This window comes from Micromys minutus (assembly GCF_963924665.1).
Source record: "Micromys minutus genome assembly, chromosome: X".
Classification (NCBI taxonomy): Eukaryota; Metazoa; Chordata; class Mammalia; order Rodentia; family Muridae; genus Micromys; species Micromys minutus.
Window position 1 is genome coordinate 9621527 of NC_137970.1, and position 10674 is coordinate 9632200.

Genomic DNA, 10674 nt, shown 5'->3' on the forward strand with positions numbered 1-10674 from the left:
CTGCTTTCTGCATTTGTTTCATATTCTAACATTTATTGATTGGCATATGGCTGAGAGGTGTTACCACTAATGAGGCCCAGTATTTCCAGCTCTTGATTCTGGGACCCTGAACCAACAGTGTCCATGTGAAGAAGAGCACTAACCCAGCAAGGAAAGGAAGTGTTCTTTGTAAAAGGCAATCATGAACATAAAAATTAAGTAAAAATATTGCTGACATGTTTTTTGTTTAATATTTTCTTCCTGTGAGGCTGTTTGTTCCTTTGGAATATTACAGTTAATGTCTAGTTTTGTAGCTTATTGAGAAAATAAAATTAAACCAGTTACTGTGGTACACATCTATAATCTCATTAACTTGGAGGTGGAGACGAGAGAATCAGGAAGTTCCAGGTCATTCTCAGCTACATAGCAAGTTTGAGGACAGCCTAGGCTATGCAAGACCTCGTCTCAAATAACCACAGAGGGAAAAGACCCTGGACTTAAACGGCTGAAATGTACTAGGATGCACCCTAAAAGAAACCCTTGTTACATTTATTATGTTACTCCATATTCTCCTGAGCCCAACCCATTGGAGCCATGGTCTACATTGGTTTTCATCCCATCATTTCCTTTGGTTGCCATGTGACAGGTTTGCTGCTGAGAAATATGAGACCCCATAAAATATGACTGTAGAAGCAAGCATTGCTCATTAAATAAAGAAATGGATTCAAAACTCATTTTTTTTCAAATAGTTATCGCATTGGGCAGATGATCTGATCTTCTGAGGAAGGCACATGGAAGAAACTATATGCACAGGAGCAGGCAAAACTGAATCTTTTCTTCTCTCCAACTCTTTTGACCCAGAGTCTCCCTATGTAGGCAATGCTGGCCTAAAATTTGCTATGTAGCCCGGGCCAGCCTCAAATTCTTAACAGTCTTCCTGCTTTTGTCTCCGAATACTACAATTATAAGATTTCCCCACCATGTCCAGCTAAAACTGAGCCTCAGCCAAGCCCAGTCTCTATAGGGAAACAGTCTTCATGCTGTACATCTTGGAGAAAAAGCGATGGTGGACATTTTCTGCACACACTGTCAACACTTTCGGTCAGTCCTCCAAAGAAGGCTTTGCTGCATTTGAACCCATAAAGTTTCTGACCTGGCCACGCCCATGGCAACAGCACACATTCACTCAGGACTCTCTCTGCTCCCCATGGTCCTTATTTTCCAAATATTGTCTAACCACTTTCTACTCAAGCCCAGGGGGAGAAAAACAGACTGGGCAAAAGGTCCAAACAGTCTTCAAGTTTGTTGCCTTAGGCTTGCAAAAACTTAATCCTCTAGGAGCTGAGAAAAGAGTCTCTGGAATGCAGAACACAGTGATGGAGAAACATTAAATAAAATTCCAGAACCTAGAGGATAGGAAGATTTTTCTAGGTAGAGGCCAGGAAAAGAGAGAAAGGTAGGACTTCAGGGTGTCTAAGACTTGGACCGTGTTCCTACTTCCCAGGCAGAAATGACCTTGAAGTGGGGCAGGGAATCTCCAGAGCAAATAAGACTTGGTCATCCTAAGCTATCCCACTTACTTGTCCTATATATATCTTAGGTTCTGGCAAATAAGTAAAGGCACTGTATCTGCAGTCTATGACTCCAATCTATCATGCTAACAGATGGTTGAAAATTCTTTTCCTGGTTTTTCTCTCATCTGCAGTTTCTCATTTGTTAAGTCTTCTAATACGAGTTTGACTCCTTTGTTTTCATTTGTACTACAATGTTTTTCACATTTATTTGTTATGTGCATATGTGTATGCAAGTGTTCTTATATGTGTGTAGGGGGTGGGCACACATATTTTAGATGTGCAGAGGTCAGAGGACAACTTAAGGGAGTTGGCGTTCCTGGATCAAACTTCTGTGGGAACTTAGAATTAAAAGGAAACCTTTGTAAAACTGAAAGGCAAAGCACTAAGAAAGCCAAGGCAGCACAGTCATTGCAGTCCATTGAGCTCCGCAGAGACAGCGCCGGGGCAGGCGAGAGCCGGACGGGCACTGGGCGACTCTGCCTCACAGAGGAAAATCAACTCAACATGGGCAAAAGAGATCCTAAGAAGCCAAGAGGCAAAGTGTCCTCATATGCATTCTTTGTGCAAACCTGCCGGGAGGAGCACAAGAAGAAGGACCCGGATGCTTCTGTCAACTTCTCAGAGTTCTCCAAGAAGTGCTCAGAGAGGTGGAAGACCATGTCTGCTAAAGAAAAAGGAAAATTTGAAGATATGGCAAAGGCTGACAAGGCTTGTTATGAAAGAGAAATGAAAACCTACATCTTCCCCCAAAGGGGAGACCAAAAAAAAGTTCGAGGACCCCAATGCACCCAAGAGGTCTCCTTCGGCCTTCTTCTTGTTCTGTTCTGAGTACCGCCCAAAAATCAAAGGCGAGCATCCTGGCTTATCCATTGGTGATGTTGCAAAGAAACTAGGGGAGATGTGGAACAACACTGCCGCGGATGACAAGCAGCCCTGTGAGAAGAAGGCCGCCAAGCTGAAGGAGAAGTACGAGAAGGATATTGCTGCCTACAGAGCTAAAGGAAAACCTGATGCAGTGAAAAAGGGGGTGGTCAAGGCTGAAAAGAGCAAAAAAAAAAAAAAAAAAGAGGAAGAAGGAAGATGATGACGAGGATGACGAGGATGAGGAAGAAGATGAAGACAAAGATGAAGAAAGTGATAATGAATAAGTTGGTTCTAGTGCATTTTTCCCTTGTCTATAAAGCATTTACCCTGCCCCCCCCATATACAACTCACTCCTTTTAAAGAAAAAAATTGAAATGTAACGCTGTGTAAGATTTGTTTTTAAACTATACAGTGTCTTTTTTTGTATAGTTAACACACTACCGAATGTGTCTTTACATAACCCTGTCCTGGTGGTATTTTCAATAGCCACTAACCTTGCCTGGTACAGTCTGTGGTTGTAAATTGGCATGGAGATTTAAAGCAGGTTCTTGTTGGTGCACAGCACAAATTAGTTATATATGAAGACAGTAGGTTTTTTTTCTGTTTTTTTGTTTGTTTGTTTGTTTCATCTTCAGTTGTCTCTGATGCAGTTTATACGAAGATAATTGTTGTTCTGTTAACTGAATACCACTCTGCAATTGCAAAAAAAAAAAGAAAGAAAGAAAGAAAGAAAAAGAAAAGAAATGTGGCTGATTTGTTGACATTCTGAATGCTTCTAAGTAAATACAATTTTTTATTAGCAGAAAGAAAGAAAGAAAGAAAGAAAGAAAGAAGGAAGGAAGGAAGGAGGAAGGAAAGAAAGAAAACCAAGACATAAAAATCACTACAAGGTGAAGACTTGAGTATCTGTTCTAATTGCACTGTACAGTGTTCCTTCTTTCAATATCCTACGTTGGAGTTTTAACATCCAGTCTGACTGTACTTAGAGAACATAGAAAACGGTTGCAAAAGTTAACTGAAGGTCACAGGGTGGGGTGTGTTGTAGTGACAAATTTGGAAATTTTGTTTCTTTAAAAAGCAATGGAATGTTATGTAAATGTGTTTTCATTTTAATCCCAGGTGTGAGATATGGGGCTACTTCAGATTGTCCAGCAGCAGCTATGATTTACCTCGTGTTCTAGCAGGGGTGGGATTTTTACCAACTACAAATACTTTCTGTGATTGTGTGATGTTTGAAATCCTGGGGACTTTTCAGAGGATAGATAAATGCTGGAGCCCCATAAGGGATTGTTGGTAGATTGTTGTTTGTTGATTGTTGGTGGTCAAAGTTTATAAAGTAGTCATGCGCCAAGAAGAGAACAAGAAGAAATTAGATGTCCTGATAGTGAACATCAAACTTGCCCCAAGAGACTCCACACCCCTAGTCAGCAGGAAGTAGTCTAATGATAACACCACCTCCTTTTCAACTCTTAGCTTTATTTTGGGATTGCTTTCCTTCTCTATTTTTTTCTCTCTTTTTTAGAGTTATGTGGTTGAAAGGGTGGAAGAAAAAGGGTGGGAAAAAGAAGAACCCACAAAATATCAAAAGAGAGCTACAGTTGTTTTCTCATTCTTCATGAGAAGGCCTGACTATATAGGCAACTGACCCTGAATTTTTTATTGGATATTTTATGTATTTACATTCCAAATGTTATCCCCTTCCCCCTCCCATCCTCTCCCCCTGCTTGTATGAGGTACAACCCTCCCACCCACCCACTCCCACCTCAATACCCTGGTATTCCCCTACACTGGGAAAATGAGCCTTCACAGGACCAAAGGCCTCTCCCCCTATTGACCCTGAGATTTTATTCCCCCTCCCTCCATATCCAAGAACCAAGATTACAGGTGTGAGCACCACCATTCTAAACTAAAAGTTGTCTTCTCCTAAGAAGAAACCAAAGGGCAAAACCTCCATGTTCAGGACACAGGAAATGCAGGGTGCTGTTTATAAGCTAGGAAGAGAGGCCCCTACACACAGACCTTATTAATTCCTTGGTCTTGGACTCTTACACAAAGAACTCTGAAAAACTAAACCCCAGTTGTATATCTGCAACCTCCCAAAATAGTGTCATCACCTGAACACCAAGATAAAACATAAGTGTGTGGAAATAGTTTATATCAAACTACATATGGGTGGGCTTTTTGGTTTGTTTTATTTTGTTTTGTTGGGGGGATGGATAGTTCTCAGCAACCTGACTGTGTTATGTCAGAGTGAAGTTTCTAGATGGGTGTGGAAGTAGGGCTGTTCCTCCATGCTAAAGTATTTCATAGTAATGTAAACATTGGCTTTCAGAAGCGACTCCTCACACTGGGCAGCTCCACTTTACAAACCCCATTTGCACACACACACACACACACACACACACACACACACACACACACATATGTATATATAATTATCATGTTGTCGAGTGTTATCTGAGAGTTCATATGCATAATTAGGATTAGAACAAAAGAATTCGTATTTACCAAAGACTACCAAAGAGAACTGTAGATACTTGGCAAATTACAGCCAAAGATATTGTGGCAGCTTGTAAATGTGTTCTTCTTTAATAAATTCTGACACTGTGGACACTCATGACAATGAGTAAAAATTTACTTTAAAAAATCAAATACAGTATTATCTTTTTTAAAAGGTTGATAGAAGTGCTCCATTTGTAACCCACAGAAAACATCCTATGAAGCAAAATCCAGTGCCACAGTTGATATTCATTTGCATATTTGCACAATCAGTTGTAGTTATTCATATAAAGCATAGCTGATTGGCACACTGATGATACAAATCTAAGTAGGAAAACAGTATTATTATGAAACCCTTTAAGTGACTGTGTTTTAATTAAACTCTAACTACATTTTTACAATCAACACTAAAATTTTTGTCAATGCAATATCAGGAAATGAACTCATTTGGTTTCCAATTGCAAGAAATCACAGAAGTGGAATAAATAAACCCAAGTTCCAAGTGTTGTCTGCCAGTTTTTCTTTCTTAAGAGACTATTAATGGTGGTGTAAAGATATTGAGATAAGTAGCAGTAGCCATTCAGATGAGCTTTCCTCCCCACTGCCTTCCTTTTTTGTTATTATTTACAAAGGAAAAACACAACTACCTAAATAATCATCTTTATGGGTTAATTAGTGCCAAAAGGAAACCATAAAAATCTTATTTGGGGGACTGGAAAGATGGCTCAGAGGTTAAGAGCTCCTGATGTTCTTCCAGAGGACTCAAGTGCATTTCCCAGAAGCCCTATCAGAAGACTCAAAAACACTTGTAACTTCAACTCCAGCTCAGGAGAAACAAATGGCCTCCGCTCACTGTGACCACCTACACATGGATATGCACATACTTCCAAATGAACAACAGAAAATTAAAAATAAAAGTAAGTCTAAAATTTTAACTCTTATTTTTTATTGAATTATCCTAGTTCAAAAATAGCCAGCTACAGTTCACATGCCAAACCCAAATATAATCATACACTATTTTAGTAAGGTCTAGACATAAAATGGATTTTTATATTTTAAGGGAAGAAGAAGGAAACGGAAGAGAATGGGGAGAAGAAGGAAGAGGAGAAGGAGGAGGATGGGGGAGGATGGGGGGAGGAGGGGGAAGATGACATGGAGATCTTCTGCCACAAGCTAAATAATTTGTTATCTGGATTCTAACAGAAAAGGTTTTCCAGATGGTGAAATTCTGTTCTAATTATGACGCAGACTCTAAGGATAATATTACAAATGCTATTTTGTGAAATCACAGAAAGGGATGAACAGATACAATGCCACCTACATTTATTCCTCTTATAGTGGAAGTACCTAACACTAATATATGCATTGATGCTCAACTACCAGTAAAACATAGAACCTGCAGAGAAATGAAAGTCATAGAGGAAAGCATTTGTAGATAATTGCTGATATTTCCCTTCTAGGGTTAATGCTTCTAGGATTGAGGTAGGAAAGATGCACTGAGTAGAGAGTTTCTAAAGGCCACAGTCTAAAGAACTCAGTTAGAGGCAATTGGTAAGTCAAAACAATATATTTTAAAATTCATGAGGAACATTTCTACATAGGGCACTTCTAAAAGGCACACATCTTGACTAAATAGATCACAAATGTTAAAATCTACTATTTGATTTGGCTGAGCAAAAAATCAAATGCTTGACATTTGTATTATTGCTAGAAGGTTCTTAAGAGAGTGGTATTCAGTATTCTCATCAAGGAAGAACTTTCACTAGAAGTTCTTCTTTTCCATTAGAGAGGCTGGGCTGCAAAACAAAAAATAAAATAAAATAAAATAAAGACTAGCCTTTCCAGCCACCATCTGTGCCCAGAGCTGGAGCAATACCACTGCCATCAGGACCCACATCCTGCCCAATGAGACCTCAGAACCCAGGAGCACTCTCACTCCTGAGGCCACAGGTGAGACTCCACTTTCTGTCCACTGAATGTTCAGAGAGAGGCCACTAGGAACTCCCAGGGCTCAGGAATCAAGGTGCTGCCTGGGAACGAACCCTTCCAGTCCCCATCTGTGAACAGAGCTAGAACCTTCCCACTGCCATCAGGACCTACAGCCTGTTCTCAGAATGCTGAGCACCCAGGAGTGCTCTCCATCCTGAGCCCAGGTGAGCCCCCACTTTCTCTGCACTGACTGTCTGGAACTAACCAGGGCTCAGGAATCACTGTGATGCCTGAAGGAATTGTGGTGCTACCTGAGACCAGATCCTTCCAGTCTCCATCTCCGACCAGAGCTAGATAGAGCCTTCCCATTGCCATCAGGACCCACAGCCTACCCTCAGAGAGCCGAGCACTCAGGAACACTCTCATTTCTAAGCCCAAAGGCTCACAGGAGAGACAAGCTCCAGTCAGAGACAAAAAGACCAACAAACATCACAGATAACAATATGGCAAGAAGCAAGCACAAAAACCTAAACAATAGAAACCAAGACAACCCGGCAACATCAGAGGCCAGTTCTCCCACCACAGCAAGTAGTGGATATCCCAACACACCAGAAAAACAAGATTTGGACTTAAAATCATACCTCATGATGATGGTAGAGGGCTTACCTAGTTACACAAGTAACTTCCTTAAAGAAATACAGGAGAACACAGGTAAACAAATATAAGCACTTGAAGAGGAAACAAAAAAAATCACTTGGAGAGCTACAGGAAAACACAACTAAACAGGTAAAGGAATTGAACAAAGCCATCCAGGATCTAAAATTGCAAATCGAAATAATAAAGAAATCACAAAAAGACACAACCCTGGAGATACAATACCTAGGAAAGAGATCAGGAGTCATAGATGCAAGCATCACCAACCGAATGCAAAAAAAAAAAAAAAAAAAAAAAAAAAAAAAAAAAAATACAGGTGCAGATGATACCATAGAAAACATTGACACTATACTCAGGGAAAATGCAAAAAGCAAAAAGCTCCTAACCCAAAACATCCAGGAAATCCAGGACATAATGAGAAGACCAAACCTAAGGATAATAGGTGTAGAAGAGTGCTAAGATTCTTAAAGGGCCAGTAAATATCTTCAACAAAATTTCCTAACATAAACAAAGAGATGTCCATGAACATACAAGAAACCTACAGAACTCCAAATAGATTGAACAATAAAATAAATTATTCCTATCAAATAACAATCAAGACACCAAATGTATAGAGCAAAGAAAAAAATACTAAAAGGAGTAAGGGTCGGGGAGCCAGCCCTCAGAGAGTCAGCAGGGAGAGGGGGTTTTGGGCATGCCTCCCCACTATTTCTACCAATATGGGACCAGCTTCTCACTCCCACTACACCTCCATTGGCCAGGCTAGGGCATCCCCAAATCCTGTCACCCCCTTGGCACTGACACCAAGACAGAGATACAGCCAGCTGCCACCACCACTGCTGCAGCCTGGCTGGGTAAGGGGGCCTGTTCCCCAGGCTCCCTGCCATATTTAGGTGACCAGAATGGAGCTGTGGCCTGGGGCCTTGACATCACTGCTGCTGATGATGATAATGATGATGATGCTCCTGCTGTCCACCCTGTGGTTATAAGGCTGCAGTGCCAAGTATTTCTTCAAGATGGCCTTCTACAACAGCTGGATCCTCTTGTTGGCTATACTCACAATCCCTGTGTGCACCATGCAATAACGCAATGTCAAAAACATGAAGATCTTGTGTCTGCTGCTGCTCCATGTCAAATACCTGTATGGGATCCAAGTGGAGGTGCAGGGAGGTTCACCACTTCCCTCCCACTCAGCCCTACACTGTTGTCTTCAACCACCAGAGTTCTATCGTTTTTAGCTGTTCATTCCTACCAGGAATGATTGAGGTACTGCCAGATCACTTGCCCATTGCCAAGCGTGAGCTACTATGGGCTGGCTCTGCCGGGCTGGCTTGATGGCTGGCAGGAGTCATCTTGCTTAACCTGAAATGCATCAGTGTCATGCCCAGACCCTTCTCACCCAAGATTTGAGAGCCTGGGTTTTTCCTGAAGAAACAAGAAACCAAAATGGCTACGTGCTGCTCTTCAAACGAGTTGCCTTTTATCTTGCAGTATAGGCCCAGGTCCCCACCGTCCCCATTGTCATGTCCTCCTATCAAGTTTTCTACTACAAAAAGGAATGTCACTTTACCCCTGGATGATGTCAGGTACAGGTGCTGCCCCCAGTGTCTACAGAAGGGCTGACACAAGATGATGTCCCAGCTCTGGCAAACAGAGTCTGGCACTCCATGCCCACCACTTACTGGGAGATCTCCACTGATGACCTGGGTGGTAGCCACTGTCTGAAGAAGCCTGGGAAGGGGGCGAGCAAGGCCCAGCTCTGAACTCCACCCATCCTCCCCTTCTTCCTCCCTATACCTCCAACACAGGGCCTGAGTGAGGCAGGGCCAGGCCCTCTTCCCGAGTCCCCACTCCCTACTCTCCTTTTGGAATCCTCAACTTCTGAAGTAAATGTTACTCCAAGTCACTCCTTGCCCCACCCATGAATTCTCCTGTGTGGGTGCAATCTCTATTCCAAGCCCCACCTGTCTTGTGGAATTTGCCTACCCTCTTCTCAAATGGCTAATCCGATACAGGGGTGGGAGACATTCTATCCCATTCCTTCCCTAGTGGTCTCTTTGTGGCCTTCTCAGACCTACACTTGACAATAGACTCATGTTCTCTGCGGAAGAATCTATCCCTTGCCCCAAGTCCACAGAATGACTGAGCTCATCTGCTACTGAAGACTCCTCATCCTGTGGCAGAAACTGGCACTCCTCACCAGCTCGCCTGGGGACTGCCTCAGCACTTTCACCCTCAATGGGGCTGTCACCCTCAATGGTGCTGGCTCTTGTTACTCAGAGGCCTCATCCCTGTCCGTGCCAGGGGTTGAGCACACTCCAGATGCCAATTTCTGATTCTCCCTAGCCTTGCCCCTGCCCCTGGTATTGGTCTTCAGGTTCCTGACACAGCACGATCTAAACTAAATTCTGGAGAGGCAAACACCAGAAACTGTGCTCTCTGCTCCCTGGGGTCTTAGGGAGAAGAACCTGATCTTGGTGAGAGAAAATAGAGGGTGCTTTATTATTTCTCTTTCTTTGGAGGTACCTTTCTCTCTGAGCCAATTTTCATTTCCTCCCAGTGGCATTGGCCACCCTCTGCTTCCCACTCTAAACCCATTCCTAAAACCAAGGAGGTAGAATGGAGGAAGAAGGAAAAATGGAGTAGGATCCAGTTTGGTGTGGTTGGTTTTTATTATTTAGATAATAGCAATCAACTGAAAATAAAGAGAACGAGGGAAAAAATAAAAGCAGTAAGGGAAAAGTTCAAGTAACTGTGCAGACCTATCAGAATTACACAAGACTTCTCAATAGAGACTATGAAAGCTAGAAGATCACGGAAAGACATCATACAGACCCTAAGAGAACAGAAATGCCACCCTAGGTTACTATATCCAGCAAAACTCTCAATCACCATAGATGGAGAGACCAAGATATTCCAGGACAAAACCAAATTTACACAATATCTGTCCACAAAAACCAACCCTAAAAAAGACAATAGATGGAAATTTCCAATGCACGGAGGGAAACTACACTCTAGGATAAGCAAGAAAATGATCCTCTTGCAACAAAACCAAAAGAAGAAAACTACACAAACATAATTCTACCTCTAACAATAAAAATAGCAAGAAACAACAGTCACTATTCCTTAATATCTCTTAACATCAATGGACTCAATTCCCCAATAAAAAGACATA

General features: G+C 42.0%; 2 pseudogenes across 2 annotated transcripts; both read left to right on the plus strand.

Annotated features, from left to right (window-relative positions):
• The first annotated feature begins 2057 nt into the window (after positions 1-2057).
• Positions 2058-2701, plus strand: LOC308415847 (high mobility group protein B1-like; annotated as a pseudogene). Its single transcript has one exon. The product of its transcript is annotated as a high mobility group protein B1-like (transcript).
• A 5700-nt stretch (positions 2702-8401) lies between these two features.
• Positions 8402-9262, plus strand: LOC308416063 (1-acyl-sn-glycerol-3-phosphate acyltransferase alpha-like; annotated as a pseudogene). The gene is made up of 2 exons: positions 8402-8659; positions 8906-9262. The product of its transcript is annotated as a 1-acyl-sn-glycerol-3-phosphate acyltransferase alpha-like (transcript).
• The last annotated feature ends 1412 nt before the right edge of the window (positions 9263-10674 follow it).